This window comes from Drosophila nasuta, unplaced genomic scaffold (genome assembly GCF_023558535.2).
Source record: "Drosophila nasuta strain 15112-1781.00 unplaced genomic scaffold, ASM2355853v1 ctg16_pilon, whole genome shotgun sequence".
Taxonomy (NCBI): domain Eukaryota; kingdom Metazoa; phylum Arthropoda; class Insecta; order Diptera; family Drosophilidae; genus Drosophila; species Drosophila nasuta.
Genome location: NW_026869398.1, coordinates 90753 through 111560, shown reverse-complemented (window position 1 = coordinate 111560; position 20808 = coordinate 90753). Strand labels below are relative to the sequence as shown.

The 20808-nt window shown below is 36.8% G+C and overlaps 1 protein-coding gene across 1 annotated transcript in view; it reads left to right on the top strand.

The window, feature by feature from the left end:
• LOC132797640 (myosin-VIIa) overlaps window positions 1–20808 on the top strand; it is a 162651-nt gene that overhangs the window by 124176 nt on the left and 17667 nt on the right.

Genomic DNA, 20808 nt, shown 5'->3' with positions numbered 1-20808 from the left:
ATGGTATATTTGGTATATCGACATAGTACCGCATTCAAAATATACCATAGACGGCACAATATACCAGATTGTCAGCCAAAGCAACTCAGACCCTAGTAAGTAGGCGTTTTTGCCCATACAAAAATATTTCTTTTATAACTTCGACAATTTTTATCTGATCGCAACCAAATTTTCAGAAATCATAACTACTATAGTAGTTATTATATATACCAAAATTCGGAACTCTAAAATTACGCTTGTTATTCGATTTTTTTGTATTGCGGGGGCGGAAGTGGGCGTGGCAAAATTTGAAACAAACTTGATCTGCGTGCAAACATAACAAATGTTGTCGAAAAAAAATTATAGCTCTATCTCTTATAGTCTCTGAGATCTAGGTGTTCATACGGACGGACGGACAGACACACAGACGGACAGACGGACAGACGGACATGGCTATATCGTCTCGGCTGTTGACGCTGATCAAGAATATATATACTTTATAGGGTCGGAGATGCCTCCTTCTACCTGTTACATACATTTCCTGCCGGCACAAAGTTATAATACCCTTCTACCCTATGGGTAGCGGGTATAATCAGTCCAAATTGGTGATTTTTGCGCTATTATGGACTCTCGCTATAAACAACTCTTTGAATTCTGGCCATTCCACAAACTTTCCACTGAAAATCGGTAACTTCATCCACAAGCGCAATATCTGCTCAATATTCATCGCGTTGAAGGCGGTAGATGTTGCGATGTGCCGTTCGCGGCACGCATTAAGCTCACTCCGAATAGCTGCGACTAAAGCGATGTAAATCTCCTCAAACACGTCTCTACATTCTGCATTCTTGTCAAGCTTTACTCACTCAAACTTAGAGGTTATATTGGCAATAATTAGAAGTGCCGATTAATGGTGCTGCCGAGCCTCCAGATTTCATATTCCCATATACAATTGCTTGGAAACCATTCTCCAATCAGTTCGTCAGACGGGAGGCACCAAAAATGTTGATTGGATTGCGTTGACCGACGGAGTCCTAAACTACCCGAACTGCCAATCGAGGCGGTGCGCTCTGGGGTGAGAGACCCCGAAAGTGATGATTAATTCAACCCACCAAAAAGCGGACCATGTTGTAATTTTATATTTTGTACTTGATCAATTCCATAGAAAACTTTTTTTTCATACTTTTTTTTAATTACTTTATTTTTTTAATTGTTCCATTATTGGTGTTTTCACAACAAACATTTACTTTCTTTTTAACCCTAAAATTTGCAATTACCTATTTATACATCAATTACAACTGTATCTGTAAAGAATAATAAGAATCGGTTTACTATACATTTTATATTCCTTAGGTTAGGTTAGGTTGGACCGGCCGCCCCTGCTAGGGGCGAGGCATAGACCAGTAGAGGTCCGTAGCTGTACCGGTGGATGTTGTCTTCGTCTCAGAAGTCGCACAGTATGGATGTATTTTTGGCAAAAGCCAACAGCATCCTAGGTGGTAGCCGAGAAACAACAATCAAGGTATTTCATCCGGAGTCGGGATAGCGCTGGACATCTACAAAGAAGATGCTCAAGTGTTTCCTTGCCTCCGGACTCGTTGCATTTCCTGCACTGGTCACTGTTCGTGATGCCTATCTTTACAGCATGGACAGTCGACAGTCGACAGTGCACTATGGGCAAAAAGTCCCGAATTGCGGCATTTTTACCATTTTTGAAGATAGAAACATGAAACTTTGTACATATACCATCGAATTTCGGATTTTTTCTTTTTTCAATTGGACCACGCCTTACTTCCCGTCCACCTTTCCATGAGGTTATAATTTTCGATTTTTTTTCAAAAAATTTGTTTTAAAATATTTTAATGTAATATTAATAATTAATAAAATTAAACTAAATTTATTAAACTAATATATTTTAAGCAAATTCGCATTTTAAATTTAATTTGGATCTATGCAAAATTAAATCAAAAATTTATTAGAGCCCAATATTATGTTTTGTGACTCCATACCTTGGTGTCCAGTTAATAATTTATTCTTCACAAAGCTCTTCCTCCAACTCCAGGGAACTTTGCCCAAAAATTTTGAGTTCATTATCTCCGCCTTCTTCTACCTGATTATCATTATTGTCTACACATGCCCATGTTATTGGGTGCTCAATATCAGGAGATTCCAAAAGTGCTATAACATCTCTTGGTAGGCTTTTTAATAGTTTAATCTTTGGCGTCCCTTCAGATTTATAGTTGAAAGCAGTGGGTCAGAGGAATCCAATGCTCTATTAAACACATCTGATATGGTATTCAGGCGGCTGTGTTTCTTTGCATGAGAAAACATATCGAGTTTGTACAATTTTTTGCGCTCTTCTGACGCATTTTCACGGAGAGCCCCTAGACGAAGTACGGAGGTTTCCATAATTTGGTGCCAATGTACTAGTACTTTATACAAAATTTGAGACATTGGATACAACTTATAAGTATTAACATATAAGTACATCAAGTGCCTACTTTAACTTTTGATGGGCATACCTCAAACTCACATTATGTAGCAATTAAAATTATATAAACACTTTTCAAAAGTCATGCAACAATAGCATTTACTTTTCTGTTTCATAGACTAGTTTAAATGCTAATTTTCACTTTAACCTTGGTCCTGCGTCAGTATACGTCAATCGTTTACGACCAGGCTTTTCGCGTGGAACATCATCTTAAGAAACTCAATTATGAACGAGGATGCAACTGCTTCACAGCAGTTAGTTGGCGGTTGTTTTTGCTCCAAAAATCAAGCAACATTGAAAAACAAGACGTAAATACAACTGCAACATTGATTAACAAAAATGTTAATCACTATTTGATTGTTAACAGTTTAGTTAATAAAATTCAGCTTTAATATTGCCTCGACCGGCCTAGACGCACTAGTTACACTCCACAGAAACACAAATACATTTGTTACCAGGGACCTAAAAACATACCAACAACACATTGCATGATTGGACAATATATCACATGTACTAAAAATTTAGTGCCAATAATTAATATTACATACCTTGACGATTAAATTCCGTATTCAAGCTTTTTTGTTTGATTTAATATTTGAATATAAAATTGGCAGAAAAAATCACAAAATTTTTCCGTCAATTTTTTTTTTTTGAGAGGGTCCAGACCATAGTCTTTAAGTATGGGCGAATAACAAATTACCAACGAAGTCTAAAATTTTTTAAAAATATGTTTCAGTATTCTTGAAGTATTCTAATTCAAAAAATAAAGTCAATTTAATGATACCGAACACAAAAAAAAAATGTAAAAATGCTGCACTTTGCGACTTTTTGCCCATAGTGGCCAGTTAAAATGTCGAGCAAACTGGTATTAATGCGATCAGCGATTCTACTGCTCTTCTGCTTTCCAGGACAACTTTAAACTTGACGACATCTGAGGACATTGATCTCATTGCAGCCTGTCTGTCAACAAAGATGTTAATAGAGTTATGATTGATCTGTATACTCCGAGCTAGAGGTGGGCACGCGCTGAGCTTTTTTCGTGGTCCGCGGGCTTACACAGGCCGGGAGCGGGCCCGGACCTTAAAATTAAGAAAGCTGCGGTCCATAAAAACCCGAAATAGGCCCTTTAAAGCCCGAAATAGGCCCGAAAAGAATTTTGATTTGATCGCGCTATTTTTTTTTTATTCTCGAATTAAAACCGCCATTTATCGCATTTTTAATGCTTATAGATACTACTACCGATTTGCTTCTACAATATTTTACTTGTTTGCACACCACTAACCACTGATAAATCTTTGAAATATATACATATGAATACATATATTTTGTCGCGACAAACCATTCAGGACGCTGTGAATACATAATAATATATTCACATATTTATATATATATAAATTGCATGGCTTTTAAATTTGCTTATATGTATAAATAAGTTTCGTGCCGGGCCGGGCTGGGCCTTGGTGAAAAAGTTTCGTGTTCGGCCTGGCCGGGCCTCTCAAAAAAGAGTTTGTTTTCGTGCGGGCCCGGGCCTCAAAATACAGTCCGAGCCACTTCTGCAGTCTTACCTGTTGAAGACTTCCGCCCGGAAGATGCTGCCATAGTCGGGGAGTTTAAAGGAGTGTCTGGAAACCGGGTTGGGACAGTATACGGCCGCGCCGAGAGGGACCATAAGGGTACCTTATATCGCTTCGTGAAGAGGATGAGGTCCGTTTTGTCCGCGTTAATGCTGAGCGCGGCTGATTCGGCCCATGCTTTAACTTTCCGTAAAGTAAGTTCCATTACAGAACTGACGGTTGTTGAGCATTTCCCAGTTATCAATGTCATGACAGCATTGCTGACGAAAGTCCATCGAGATCGGGGGACCTAACCTTCGCAAAGGAGTCGATAGCCCAAATTATTTTATTGTCAGTGAAAAATCACAAGAGTTTTTATGATATTAATTCCGCTTTATTCGCGAACACAAAGAATGGACCTAATTGTTGTTGTAAGACGACGAAAACGAAAACGGAGAGAATGATGACGCGCTGATAAGTTCTTGATTTCAACTGTCTTTATAATTTTATGCTAAGTTACATTAAGCCTAACTTAACTAGAGCGGCGAAGCGAGGCGAATTCGCTCAGAGAGCAACAAACGAAAGCTTTATTGCGCTCTCGCTTCGCCCTAATTCTAACAACTTCATTTGGTACTTCATGCTCTTAACCAATATCATTCAAATGCGCCAACACCGGCCCCGATGAACGGCTGTGCCTTCATACGATTGGCAGAGGCGCCAATTTGTGTATTGGCCGTTTATACAGCTCTCCTGTGCTGGTTCGCACGTCTGCGTCGCGCACCGCCCCGTCCGCTCCTTGGTACACCGCCTCGACTCGACCCACCATCCACTGCATCGGCGGCTGGTTGTCTTCTGCGACGACGACGAGCTCTCCGACTTGCAGATTCGGCTGCAACTGGTCCCACTTGGCCCGTGCCTGCAGGCCCAGCACATACTCCCGGGACCATCGCTGCCAGAACGCTCGCTTGAGCGACGAGACAGCTCGCCATCGCCTTAAGCAACTCAGACCCTCCTGGTCCGGGGTCTGCGATGCTGCCGGTGCCACCAGTGGACCACCCACCAGTAGATGCCCTGGGGTTAGCGTCTCGCCGTCGTTGGGGTCGTGGCTTACGGTACCTAGCGGGCGGAAGTCCGTAGGAGTAGGTGCTTTGCAGACTTCACACCTGCCTCCCATCGTCCTTCGAAGTGAGGAGCCCTCGGCGGTATGAACACAAATTCGCATCCGCTTCTTGATGCGAAGTCGCGAACTGCGTTCTCCTCGGCCTCGACTCGCCTCCTTAGCTCCTCCAGATGGCGACTTGCTCCGACGAAGTTCGTCGCATTGTCGCAATGGACTCGTCTCGGGCATCCTCTTCGACCAACAAACCTTTGGAAAGCCATTAGAAATGCATTAGTTGACAGATCGGATACAATTTCTAAGTGAACCGCTTTTGACGCAAAACAGACGAACAAAGCTATGTACGACTTGTACGGCGGCTTTCCTATAGGTAGGCTCAACTGGGCCACAAAAATCTACGCCACATTTTGAAAATGGGCGGAGCGCTCGGAGTCGATCAGCAGGCAAATTTCCCATTATTTGCGTAAGCAGCCGAAGTTTGCATTTAAAGCAACGGTTGCATGATCGTACTGTCTGACGACAAAGCTCTTGAGCATTGACTAACCAAAGTCGTTCTCTGAGAATGCTCGCGAGCGCTCTTGGGCCAGCGTGACAGTTGGTCAAGTGAAGGTACCTCTTTATAGATGCGAGCAAATTGTGAGCGCTTCGACAAGAGGAGTGTAAACTTAGCATCATACGAAATAAGAGCATTTACCAGTCGCCCCCCGACTCGCAACAACGAGAACGAACACCAAGATCCTTCATAATCACGTATGAATGGATTGAGTCGTTGTAGACTCGAGCTCACACGTGTACTCTTACGAAACCTTTCTATATCGTCTCTCAATTCGAAATCCTACATTACTTCTACTATTTTACTGAATGCTTCTTTCAGTTCTGATGCCGTTGGAACCAGTTCAAATTGAACTGTTTTGTCTTTGCATCTTCGAATGAAGCGGAACACATAAGCGAACACTCTCAACAGACTTGTGTGCGACGAAAAACTTTCGATCCATCAAGAATGACGGACCACTAAACCTCATTGATGCGCACAGTTCAGTCACATCGCAGCCTCTCGATACAATGTCTGCGGGGTTCTGCTTAGTTGGAACATGACGCCATTCCACGCTCTCTGACCACTCTTGAATCTCGGCCACTCGATTCGACACGAATGTCGCGAGAGTGGAGGGATGTGACCGGATCCAATGAATAGTGACTTCCGAATCTGACCAAAGAACCGTTCGTTCAATTGGTGATCGGATCAGCCTTCGTATGCGGTGGCAGAGTTCTGCAAGAAGGTGAGCTGCACACAACTCAAGTCTAGGAAGGGTCTTAGTCTTGAGGGGAGCTACTTTTGATTTTGAGGTTAGTAATGATACTTTACAACCTTCTGCAGTATGCGTACGAACGTAAATACACGCCCCATACGCTCTTATTGAGGCGTCGGCGAAGCCATGTATCTCTATCAGTAACGTAAGCTCTGTGAACAAATATCGTGGCACTTTTATGTTTTGCAATTGTGTCAAATTTGACTTCAATTGCTGCCACGATGTATCCAAACTCAAAGGTATGGATTCGTCCCACTCCAACTTTTAAAGCCAGAGCTCTTGAAGCAGTATCTTTGCTTTTATAATTAAGGGACTCAATAGGCCAAGCGGATCGAATAACCGTGATGTCACCGAGAGAATGTTCCGTTTTGTCGCTTTAAGACCCATGAATAAATTGTCGATCCGGAATTGGAACACGTCTTCATTTGGCAATCAAATCACACCTAGAGTCTTGGTTGCGTCAGTCTCGGAGATCGTTATCGGCTTTGGTGTACTGTCTGATGCGGAGAACCCAGGAGCATTCGAGAACCACTTCGCAAGCTCAAAACCTGCTCCTAGCAGTATCTGCGACACTTCAAACTTAATTGTCTTCAGGTCCTCGACGCATGCGGCACCAGTCAACATATCGTCAACGTAGAAGTCTTGCCTGATAATCTCAGCTGCCATGGGGTGCGAGGATTTCACAATCTCGCTCAGCTGGATCAAACACCGTATGGTCAAGAATGGCGCTGGCGCAGTGCCATATGTTACAGTATTTAATCTGAATAATCTCAACGAGTCTGATGGGTCTTTTCTCCACACTATGAGCTGATAGTTTCGATCTGCCTCGTGCACTATAACTTGGCGGTACATCTTTTTGATATCGGCCGTTAATGCATATTTATGCAATCGAAGACGAAGCAGAGTCGAAAGCAGCTCTTCTTGAATGGTCGGCCCGACCATAAGAATGCCTTATGTGTCGAAGTACGACACGAAGCATCAAATACGACCCTCAGCTTTGTCGAAGTGCTTTGGGGCCGTAATACACATTGGTGCGGAATAACATAGTGTGGTGTACTTGGAAGGATGTGATTCACTTCGGACATGTGGCCCATCTCTACATATTCTTCCATAAATTCCAAGTACATTCGCTTTAACTCGGGATCTCGAGTTAAGCGTTTTTCAAGCGACAAAAACCGCCGTTTAGCAACTTCAAATGAGCACCCAAGCTGGTGCGAATCTGATTTAAACGGAAGTCTTACTTCGAAACGACCAGACGGCAATCTTCTCACATTATTTGTGAAATGATCTTCACAACTTTGTTGTTCAGCGGAAAGGACTTTGGAGGCAGAGCGCACATCTTCGACAGTCCAAAACTTCAGCAAGGTCTTGTCAATCGAGCTTAAACTGTCTTCCTGATAGCTCAGATTGACAGTCATCTTCTGGTGAGATTTTTCACCAGGAGTGTACCGCCCCGAGACAATCCACCCAAGGCTTGTCTTTTGGAGGATTGGACACTCTGGACCTTGCTTGATTTGGCCAAGGGACAATAGGTCAAAGAATGTTTCAGCGCCGATAAGAAGATCAATTTTCTGCGGTTTGAGGAAATAGGGATCCGCTAGCTGAATATTGTCAGGTATCTTCCAGCCACTGACATTTACAGTGTGATCTGGCTGATAACCTGAGATCGATTTGAGGATCCATAAATCGATCGCGTATTCATTGCAGCCAACTCGCGACTTCACCACAGTGTGTATCTTTTTCTTAACTTGAGAATTGGATTCACCAATGCCAAGCAAGCTGATGCACGAGTATTCTCTACGCAAATGCAGCCGCTGAGCTAGTTCCTCAGTCACAAAATTAATTTGTGACCCAGAGTCCAGCAAAGCTCGGGCTAAGACGAAATCGGCTGAATTCTTCTTTATGTTGATGACTGCTGTGGCCAGGATCACTTTATCCGACACGGTCGCATGCATCGCATGCAAAGTGGATGGACGATCAGGCTCAACAGCGGAGAGACTTGGAGGTGGTAACGCTCTACTATTTGTAGTCGCAGAATATATGTGCAGCAACGTATGATGTGAACGGCTGCACACACGACACTTTTTTGCCTTACATTTGGCGACAGTGTGACCCTTCCGAAGACAATTTATGCATAATGCAGTTGTTTTCGCGTAGTCGAATCTCTGTTTAACTGCCAATGCAGCAAACATCGAGCAACTCACGATGGAATGATCTTCGGAATTGCAATATACGCATATTTGGGTCTTTTGATCAATCTTATCTTTGAGCGTCGTACACGAAAACGAGCTTTTATTAAGCTGTTTAGCGGAAACGGCTTAAATTTCGGACTTTGTCGAATTCTCAGCTGACAAATGCTGATATCGACGATTAAGCACAGTTTCACACTCACTCCATAATGGAATTTTCGTGTAATCTAGCTGCTCATCCCACTTCTTCTTTGTCATTGCATCAACTTTGTGCATGACCAGGTGAATAAGGATTGCATTTGCAATCTTCTTATCATCACCTATCGACAACAAAGATCCGTATATCGCAGAGACAGTGTCAATCAAGTTTCGCAACGCTGAAGCGGAGGGCTGCGAAATCTTTGGCCAATTGAAAAGAACAGTGATATTTTCATTAAATATCAGACAATCATTGTCATATACTCTTTTCAAACTCGCCATTGCTTTCTCATAGTTGTCCTCGGTGACTGGAAACTCTCTCACCAGAGAGACAAGAAATGAGATAATTGAATTTCTCAATGCGCGGAATTGAATGGTCATTGTCAACAAGAGTCTCAAACAAATTTATGAAATTTTTAAATTCGGAATACTTTCCGCTGAATTTTGGCAACGACAGTTTAGGCAGACGGGTGCGAGGAGCGGCAATCGGCTGAATTGATATATTGGCGGATGAAGTATCGGTCAACGATTTCACCATCGCCTTCAGCCTTGTCTTTGCAGTAATGCAAACCTCTTCTAACTCGTACCGGTATTCGTCATATTCGTCAAATGTCTCAATTCTGCTTTGATATTTGAGAGCATTTTCAATATGCGACGACAACATCTCAAGCCTGCACTCTAGCTCTGTCAAATCTGGACCGATAGTGTCATCGAGAATTTGATCATTAATTCTGCTAATGCTCTTCACGCAAATAGCAAGTTTATTTCTAGAGCCTTCAAGAGTTTCTTTCGGATTCATTTTTATTTAGGTTATTAAAAGAGACGACAAAAATATAAAAATAAAATACAGAATTAATCTTGTTGCTCCCAACAACAACAACAAAAAAAAGAAAATTTAAAAAAAAATATATTTATTTTTTTCTTTTTTTTTGAATATTGAATTTTTTTTTTTTTATTTTTACTTAAATTTTTTTTATTATTATTTTAAAAAATGTCCTAGCAAACACTAAGCTATCTCGGACAATAATAGGGGAGTACACAATTCGAGGGAGCAAACGAGATATCGCTCTAATATGCTCAACCAACGAATGTAGGGGAGCGAGTTCTAAGCGCTGCAAAGCGCGCGACAACGAAAAGTGCAAGCAACAACACAGACTACAGAGCGCAATGCACTGTGCAGATGCTGGCTTGCTAACGTATGTATGTGTGTATGTGCGCTGTTTCTAAGCGCGAGTTATATATGTTTGACATATATATATATATGAGTTGTATTTTCAATAAATAAGAATTTACACAGTGCTGTAGTGCTGAACTGGTTTATTCAGAGAATTGATACAAACTGAAGTTAAGCTGTGCAAGAAGTGCTATTTTATACTTGGATGTTGGCGGCAGCCAAACCGTCTGAGTTGTTTATAATTACGTTAGCATATTCTGACTTTGGAGTGCAAGCTAGGTTGTTTATGTTTACGTTAAAGAAGCTAGCAGTCCCAGTTTGGGTTATTAGTTTATAGTGGAAGCTTGAATGTTTATGTTTACATAATTGACGATCGCAATCCCGATCTAATGGAATGCTTTGTATGTGTTAGTGTTGGGTAAGTGGTAAGTGGTGACAAATGAGATGGGGAAGTGGTAAGTGGTGACAAATGTATAACTCCTCCATCGCCAGAATTTGAATTCTCCTGAATTCTTTTAAAATTAACATGAATATTATTAGGTCTTAATTTTATACACAAGTAAAATATTAATATTAATATAATAATTGCAAATGTAATTGAAATGCCATAACTTATTTTTTTATGAAATTTTAACTCTGTGATTTCTTTTAAGTTTTCAAAGTTCTGTATTGAGAAGTGTTCAAAGTTTATTGTGTTTTTATAAGATTGGTTCAATAAGTTTGTTGGGTAAAAAATCTATCATAAAATTCTATTTGTTCATTTGCAAAGTTTTCAGATAATATTTGAATTTTACAGTTAACAAATTGTATTAAGTAGTTTCCATTTAATGTAATATTTCTTTGATCGCAATTTTGTTTTAATTTTTCGTTTTACTGTTTCTTACAATTATTGTTTCATCATCTATTTGTTCTATACTGGATTTATTGTTGAATTTGAATTTACAATTGTTGTTTATTGTGCAGCTTTTACTTAATGTTAGTTCCCTTAAAATTACATTTTCTTTATAATCGTATATTTTATTACAAATTTGAGTAATTAGTAAATTTTCTTGATCAATTTGAATATTGTTGCTGTTAGGTATTGCAGTTATGAGTTTGATGTCTGTTTTATAAAGTTTTTGGGTAGCTTGATTGCCATGACAATTGCGTTGTTTTTGTATTTTAATATGCCCATTCTGATTAATTTAATTTTATAAAAATCTATTTTAAATTTATTTATTTCGTCTTTTGATAATATTTCTGGTAAAAATATATTGTTTTTGCTGATGCAATGGTTTCTTGAATATAATTTAATTTTTCTTCAATATTTTTAAAGTTCTCATTTGATCATTGAATAATATGTTTTTATTGTTTCTTTTGTTTGGTTATTCATTTTGGCTGAAAGAAGTTCTATCATATTTCTGTCTTGATGTATTATGCCTGCTAGTGTGTTAATAGTATTATTAAAATGGTTGTTAATGTGAATTTGTTGGTTTAAGTTAGTGATTGCATTGTGATTATTTTGATCTATTATATTTAAGTGTTCTATAATTTCTTCCCTGTCCTCATTGTTCATAATGCCAAATAGCCATTTATGTACGGTGCCTATTCCATTAAAAATACCTCTTTCTGTTCGTGTTGATGGAGTGATAGAACTTACTTTTGCCCTTAGTAATTCTATTTCATCAATTAATGTTTCCTTATTTGCTATTTCGATATTCTTTATATTGTCGTATATTTTATTGATTATTATAGTGATTTGATTAATGTCAATAATGTGCAAAATTATAATAGTTTCATTTACAATTTCTGTAGAATACATATGTATAGGGACATATCCTGCCTCCTCTTGAATTGGAACCACATGCAGTCTAGCATGTGTCATTGATAAAATCATTAAAGTGATTAATAAAATATTCTGAAAGTGCGAGTAAAAGAAAAAAAAATTTATATATATATATATATGTATTTATTACTAAAACTGTTAATGTATATGTGCATGTATTTTAATTTTGTTCCATTTTTAATGGTCTTTTGATATTACATGGATGAATATCTTCTAGTTTGGCGTATCTAAAATACGGCTCATCTTTATGTCTTAATCTTTTGTAATTTTTAATTGGTCCTTCCTCTCTTTTTTCTTCATACTGTTCTCTTTCTTCATTTAGTTTTGTTATGATTTTTTCTTTGTTAGCGCTTATTATTTCTTTAAGGTCTTGTGAGTTCTTTGTATTTTTAGCTTCGTTTGGGGAGCATTTTATAGTTGTGTGATACCTATTATTGTAAGTGTTAACAGCAATTTTAATTTTTGATTCTATCGAGATGTCTTCATCTATGCTATTGACAATTTCTATTAACGTGGAGTGAAGTCTTTCAATGTCTGCGTTACCTGTGTGCGAGTTTGGTTTTGTTAAATGTAACTCGACTTTTTCTTTATTTAAGAAACTTTGAATCTGTTCTGATCTAAATTCATTATCCATAATAATTTTGTTGGGCTTGCCAAATTTTGTGAATTGCTCTATTATAATTTGCAATTTTGCCCTCCAATTCCTATCTTTTATATTGTATGCAGCTACAAATTTTGTAAGTTTATCTATGATTGTAACAAATGATCGGTGTTTGATATGGAAAATGTCTATATGAATTATTTCATTTTTCTCTTGAGGAGTTTCTGTGATATTGAATTTTGCTTTGATCGGTTTCCTGTCATACTTAATTTCTCTACATTTTGTGCAGTTGGATATAACTAAGTTAATGTGCTCTCTAAGTTTTGGATAATAAATTTTGTCTTTCAAACTATAAAATGTCTCGTTCATGCCACTATGTAGGGATTCTTTTGTGTGATATAAAGCTGTTTGTTTGTGGAGTTCCTGTTCGTCATTTATGTCTACTGCTCGTTTTGTACATTTTAAGAATTTTATATTTTTCGTGTCCTTAAAACTGTCTATTATAATACATTGTACTTTATAGTAAATGGAATCTGGTACTTCTGAATATATGCCAATAGTTCCCCTATTAATATTGTTTAAGAGTTTCTGTTCTATTTCTAAATTGTCGTCTGCTGGATTAATTTCAATAATTTTTCTGCCTTTATTTTTAATTATACTGTCTGTTGCTAAATATGTGATAATGATTTGAGTTTTGAATTTATTAACTATATCATCTGTTATATAAAAATCTATTGGTTCGTTCTCGTTTGCTGAGTGAATTGTGTCTGTCAATGCTAAATTTGATTCATTAATATTTTCTTTGTCTATAAGCGGGGCTGTTTCCTGCCTACTGAGGAAATCCGCCACTTTGTTATTTTTTCCTTTTAAATATTTGATATCACAATCAAATTCTTGTAGTTTCAATATCCATCTTTGATGTTTGTCCTTGAGATTTTTCCCTTTGTATTTTTTATTTAGATACATAATTGGTTGGTGATCAGTTATAATTGTAAATTGTGTGCCATATAGGTAATGCCTAAAGTAGTCTACGGCATACACAATTGCCAGAAATTCTTTATCTGTCGCGCTGTATTGCTTTTCGTGTTTGTTTAGGGTTCTAGATACGAATGCTATTGGCTGAGTTTGCTGTGATAACACTGCTCCTATTGCAAAATCACTCGCATCTGTCGTTAATGTAAAAGGTTTATCGAATTCTGGGAATTTCAAAATTGGATGTGAGCTTATAAGTTCTTTTAAATTTTCAAAAGAATCTATAAATTCTGGATCATTTTTATTAATATTATTTCCTTTTTGTAAATATTTGATCATAGGGTATGCAATTTTTGAGTAATCTTTTATGAACTTTCTATAAAACCAGTCATGCCTAAAAACCTTTTAGTCGTTTTTCTGTTTTTGGGATTGGAATAGCTAAAATATCTTGTATCTTTTTTGGATTTGGTCGAATTCCTTCTTTACTGAGTACATGTCCTAAAAATTCTGTATCTTGTTTCATAAATGAGCATTTATTTACTTGTATTTTTAATCTGTGTTCTTGGAGTTTTTTAAAAATTTTTTCTAAAGCATGTTTGTGTTCTTCGAGCGTTGTTGAGAATATTAAAATGTCGTCTAAGTAGACTACACATATTTTGTTTATGTAATCTCTTAAAATATCATTCATTAATCTTTGAAAAGTTGCTGGTGCGTTTTTTAGTCCGAATGGCATTCTAACGTATTCATAAAGTCCGAATGGTGAAACAAATGCTGTCTTTTCTATGTCTTCTTCAGCCATCAAGATTTGATGATAACCTTTTGCTAAGTCCAATGTACTGAAATATTGAGCCCTACCTAGTTTGTCTAATATTGAGTCCATGAGAGGTAACGGATATTTGTCTGGTATTGTTACATGATTTAATCGACGATAGTCTACACATAATCTATATTTTTGTACTCCTGAATTATCTATTTTCTTTGGCACCATGCATATAGGTGAGCTGTATTTACTTCTGCTTTTTCTTATTATGCCGTTTCTTTCCATTTCTAAAATTTGTTTTCGAATTTCTTCTTCATATTTTGGAGAACACCTGTAAATTTTCGAATTGATCGGTTGGTCCGTTATTGTTCTTATATTGTGTACCACTGTATTTGTATTTGTCAATTGGTCGCTTTCTTTATAGTATAACTTGTTAAATCTTTTGTTTAGATTGGTAATAATTTCCTTTTCTTCTAAATTTAAATCTGTTAAATTAAAGCTTTCAATTTCACTTACTTCCAAAACACAAGCCTCTTCAGGATGCTTGGAATGGAATGGAATTTCAGCATCATTTATCAGTTTAATTGTTTTCTTCTTGAAATCAATAAATTGAACGTTTCTTTGGATGAAGTCCATACCCAATAGAAAATCATATGATTTATCCAGGGGTAAAGCTACCCATCTTGAACGAACTCGTGGGGAATATTGAAATTCTCTTGGTGCTTCTGTCATAACTAAGTAATTATTAGTTTCAAACTTTGCATTAATTGTATGAATTGTTTTTGAATATTTTTCAATTATTTTGTAAAAATTTTCCTGCACTCTATTTGTGTTTAATATACTAATTGTGGATCCAGTATCTAACAAAAAAGTAAATTTACAATCTTCAATTGTTCCTTCTATTAAAATTTTTCTTTCATCCGAGGCTACTGGGTAAAAAAATCTTTAGGGATTTCACTTGTTGTACTTTTATTATCCTCATCAATTATATTATCAACACTCATTGCCTCTGGGGGATTCTGTCTAACATTTTGACTTTCATTTTTATTGTAATTATTATTTGGATATTGATGGGATTATTGTTAGTATTCTGATTTTGTTGATTATTGTTATAGTTATGATTGTATTGTGGATTAGTATTGTTATTCCTATTTTGTTGTTGATTGTTATATTGTCTCCTAGTATTTTGACTTTTTGGAAAATTGCCATTATTATTGTTGTTTTTATTATTATTATTGTTGTTATTATTATTATTATTGTTGTTATTATTATTATTTCTTTGATCAATATTGTTACCTGAGTCATTCTCGGTATTTTTACGAATTAACAATCTTTGATTTAAATTTCCAAAATTTAGACCGATATATTTAGCAATTTCATTTCTAACCATTTGGACTGTTGTTAATGGCATTAGCGAGACTGCCATGGAGCCTGCAGCTAATTCTTTTATTCGTTGAATCAATAGTGAACTTAATATATTTACTAAGCTTTCATTATTTTCAAATACAGCAAAGTCTGTTATTTCTTCCACTATGTACCTTACCTTAATATCTAAATCTTTAATAGATGTCACTCTGAGATTGTTGATCTTCCTAGTCAAACCCATTTGGTCCATTCTTGGCCGGTAATTATGTCGCAATTTCTCCTTACATTCCTCCCACGTTGTCGGTGTGTTGATGGTGAGAACTGTTCTTGCCTGTCCTTGAATCTTCGTGTTGAATATAACGCTGAAAACCTGATCCGCATCGTCTGCATATTCCTGCATAATCTGGTCCACTGAAGCAATGAATCCATGGAGAGTACCATCTTGTCCAGTAAATGTTGGAAGATATCGCGTTTCCTTTTCAATCAATATATATGAGTTGTATTTTCAATAAATAAGAATTTACACAGTGCTGTAGTGCTGAACTGGTTTATTCAGAGAATTGATACAAACTGAAGTTAAGCTGTGCAAGAAGTGCTATTTTATACTTGGATGTTGGCGGCAGCCAAACCGTCTGAGTTGTTTATAATTACGTTAGCATATTCTGACTTTGGAGTGCAAGCTAGGTTGTTTATGTTTACGTTAAAGAAGCTAGCAGTCCCAGTTTGGGTTATTAGTTTATAGTGGAAGCTTGAATGTTTATGTTTACATAATTGACGATCGCAATCCCGATCTAATGGAATGCTTTGTATGTGTTAGTGTTGGGTAAGTGGTAAGTGGTGACAAATGAGATGGGGAAGTGGTAAGTGGTGACAAATGTATAACTCGCGCGAAACGAAAACGAAAATGCAAGCAAGAACAACACGGAGCCGAAATGCACCGGTGCAGTGTTGGCTTGCGGGTATATACATATGTATGTTTATACGTATGTGCGCTTAGCAACAGCGCACAACTTACAGCGGCTACGAATCTGGTGACAAAACGGGCGACGAAAGCGAAAATTGCAACGAACTAAGAGAAGAAGCTCGATGCAATGGAAATAAAAATTTCCCCTAGTCACTTTTACTTAGAAAACAAAAACAATGTTTTGCCTAAGCGGTTCACTTTTTTTAATTTAAAAATATAAAATTTTGCAACTTGGCAACCAATTCAGTTGTTCGCTTCCAATTTTTCGCACAGTACCTGGAATTGGCGATCTTTAATGATCCCAGCCACTTTCCTCTGTGTCTTTTCTGCAGGTGCAGGGTATCCTCCAGCGATGATGCCGAAAAATTCTCCGATGACAAACACAAGGAGATCACAGCACTGGCACAAAGTCAATAGTTTGTTTATATTTTAAAAACGACCGGCGCGAATTTATTTTGTTTTTGTTTTCTGTTTTTCAATCCCTCGCGTTTAACAACAATTAGAGTCCACCCGGGGCACAGTGGTTCCGCCAGTATGGGAGTTGCGGCCAAAAATACTTCTAGTTGTTATATTGCTAGGAAATTTTGCCCAAAATTCTATAAAAATATTTTGTATATATAGTAAAAAAAAATTGTCTAGATCGGAATACTATATCCTATAGCTCCCATACAACCTTAGTATGGCTTATATGCCGATTGTGCGCCAAAATACTTCTGGTGGAGTTACAGTGCTAAAATTTGATTATTAGCATCCAAGATATGTATAAGACTATTTAAATTACCTTTCTGCTTTCTTCTACTAAACTAATTACTTTTCGAGTTTTTTCTGCATTCGTGCCCTCTTATGTGCACCAAAGATCAAAGAAAGCGCCAATAAAAAATGATAATATAAAAATAAGCGAAAAAAAGAATATGTAAAATTGTCCACAAACACAAAAAAAACATCACAAAGGCAAATAAGGAGCAGCAGATTGCGTCGCAAATTTGACCTTGAAAACAGTAAGATAGCTTAAGTTTATTAATGAGTATATACACATCTGCCAAAATCTGCAGCTGAACTTAACATTTTTATTACCTGAAAACATTGGCAAATGCACTGATATCACTCATAATGGGGGAATCGGGGGGCAACATACCTAAAAATCTACTTAAACAGAGATAATGACGATCACAATTCACTGAAAATTAGTATTAATTAAAATTAAACAATAACAAATAATTAATAATTCAAATTAATTTCAGTAAAAGATCTTGTTAAAGTAAATATCTTCAACTTTAATACCATTTTTAAATATTTCAATTTGGTGAATTTTTGCGAACGTCCGACCACTTTGAACTTCACTTTTGTTTTGACAAAAAGCCCACTAAACGCAGTTGCAGCAGCAAAATTGAAGACGTGTTCACACTTTGCATTCTATTTTTAGAATTTCCCGTTGGATTTCCAGAAAAATCTAGTTTGCAATGAAGAAGCTTGGACATTTTAGTAACGATTTGTTTACTTTTCGTAATTTTTTGTTGTTATGACTTTTTTTATTTTTGGCCTATGGGCGGAACCACTGTGGTGCCCTGACCGTCCGTAAGTAGACGAAGCTTGAACACAACTTGAACTCACTTATGACCCCTTTTTGCAGTGTTGTGGCGTGATACTACGTATTCCTACGCAATCGAATGAAGAGCCTTAATAACGCCACCGTCTTAGGAAAACTCATAAACACACTAGCCATGTCCGTCTGTCTGTCTGTCCGTCTGCCCGTATGAAAACCAAGATCCCTAAGACTATATTTTTTTTTTAAAGCATTTGTTATGTTTGCACGCAGTTTGTTTCAAATTTTTGCCCACTTCCGCCCCTAAAAACTGACAAAAGTCTAATAACAAGCGTAATTTTAAAGCTAGTATCGTATGGTATGTACAATAATAACTATTGAGTTGCCCAAAAAGTAATTGCGGATTTTTTAAAAGAAAGTAAATGCATTTTTAATCAAACTTAGAATGAACTTTAATCAAATATATAATTTCCATTTTGTTCGATAGCCTTTTGCCATCTTCCCGGCAAATTTTGTATTCCACGCTCATAGAACTTCTGGGTTTATCTGCAAAAAACTGAACCAACTGCGATTTTATAGCCTCATCATTGCCGAAAGTTTTACCATTTAAGGAGTTCTGCAAAGATCGAAATAAATGGTAGTCTGATGGTGCAAGATCAGGGCTATATGGTGGATGCATCAAAACTTTCCAGCCAAGCTGTCCCAGTCATCAAAGATGCCGGGTCATCAAAGATGTGTGTGGTCTGGCGTTGTCATGATGGAAAATGACACCTTTACGATTGATCAATTCTGGCCGTTTCTCATTGATGGCTGCATTCAATTTGTCCAGTTGTTGACAGTAAACATCCGAATTAATCGTTTGGTTCCTTGGAAGCAGCTCAAAATATACCACATCCTTCCAATCCCATGGCTCATCTTTAAGTGAAAAATCTCCAGAACGGAATTTGCGAAACCAATTTTGACACTGTCTTTCTTTTAAGGCTTTATCACCATATCACATAACTTTTTAGCAACTCTCTCTGCCCTTTTTCCTTTACGGAAATAATAAAGTAAAATATGACGAAAATGCTCTTTTGTGGACTCCATATTAAAAAGGGCGCCAATCAAACAAATGTAAATAAAATTACGCGCACTTTTTTTCTAAAGCAAGCTAATAGTGACAGCTAATAACAGATAAAAGAAAGAATTCAATTACAGAGTCACAAGCAGTTAAAAAAATTATAAACGCCGACTATATGAAAAATCCGCAATTACTTTTTGGGCAACCCAATATATTCTTTGCGATTCCTGAAAAATTGGTTGCGATCAGATAAAAATTGACGCAGTTATTAAAGAAATACTATTTTTTGGGCAAAAACGCCTACTTAGTAGGGGTCTTAGTTGCTTTGGCTGACAATCTGGTATATTGTGCCGTCTATGGTATATTTTGAATGTGATACTATATCGACACATAAAATGTACTACTTGGTATATTTTGAAAAAATACCGCAATATTTTGTCACTTATTTGACAAGTACGATTGTGATTGCCATTATCAGGAATATCATAATATCTGATATATTTTTTTTATTTTACAAAATTAACAATAATACAAAATAATATTAAAGCCAATTATCGCGACGAGCACTAGCAACAAGGCCTTCATCTCGTGTGATATATGTATATAGATAGTTGCTCGAAAAGTTTTATGTTTTGTTGTCTATGGTGACGTTTCCCTCGAAGTTGTTTAATAATAATATGGATCGCAGAATTTGTTGACAATGTATGCCGAGTTAGTTATACCGAAATACAGTTATCTTTCCTTAAACCAACCAAATCTTCATTTTTATTCCCGCTACCCATAGGGTAGAAGGGTATTATAACTTTGTGCCGGCAGGATATGTATGTATGTATTGTAACAGGTAGAAGAAGGCATCTCCGACCCTATATTCTTGATCAGCGTCAACAGCCGAGACGATCTAACCATGTTCAGCTGTCCGTACACACCTAGCACACCTAGATCTCAGAGACTAAAAGAGATAGAGCTATAATTTTTTTTCGACAGAATTTGCACGCAGATCAAATTTGTTTCCTCTTCCACCCCCGCAAAACTGACCAAACTCGAAAACAAAAGCATGGTAGAGTATATACAAAAATGATTATAGTCCTTGTGATTACTGAAAATTTGGTTGCGATCAGATAAAAATTGTTGAAGTTATTAAAGAAATACTTTTGTATGGGCAAAAACGCCTACTTACTAATGATCTTAGTTGCTTTAGCTGACAATCTGGAATATTTTGCACTATATAGTATATCATGAATGTAGTACCATATCAATATACCAAATATACTATTTGATTTTTGTAGTATTTTTGTGGTATATTATTTTGCTATATTGAGAATAATTTTATTCAAAATGGGTAGTTGTCATCTCACAGTCGAGAACACTCGACTGTAGCTTTCTTATTTGTATATTTTTAAACATCCCATTACTTCTATCAACGTGGAGTGAAACCGTTTTACTATGGAGGTGTTGTGAATATATAAATTCCCGTTTGGTCTTTCAGTAGAGATTTTATTAAAGCGTAACTTAAAGTTGTCTTGTTAAAAATATTTATTTGTTTTGAAATGACAAATAATTCTCGAAGAGGGAATTTTTAGTCTTCTGATGCTATAGATCTGACTATGGCAAAAAAGTCTACTCTATGGAAAATGTTTAAAGCAGTACAATATCGATATACTAAATGTAGCCTTAAGAATATTTTGGTATTTTTGTGGTATATTTTTGGTATAT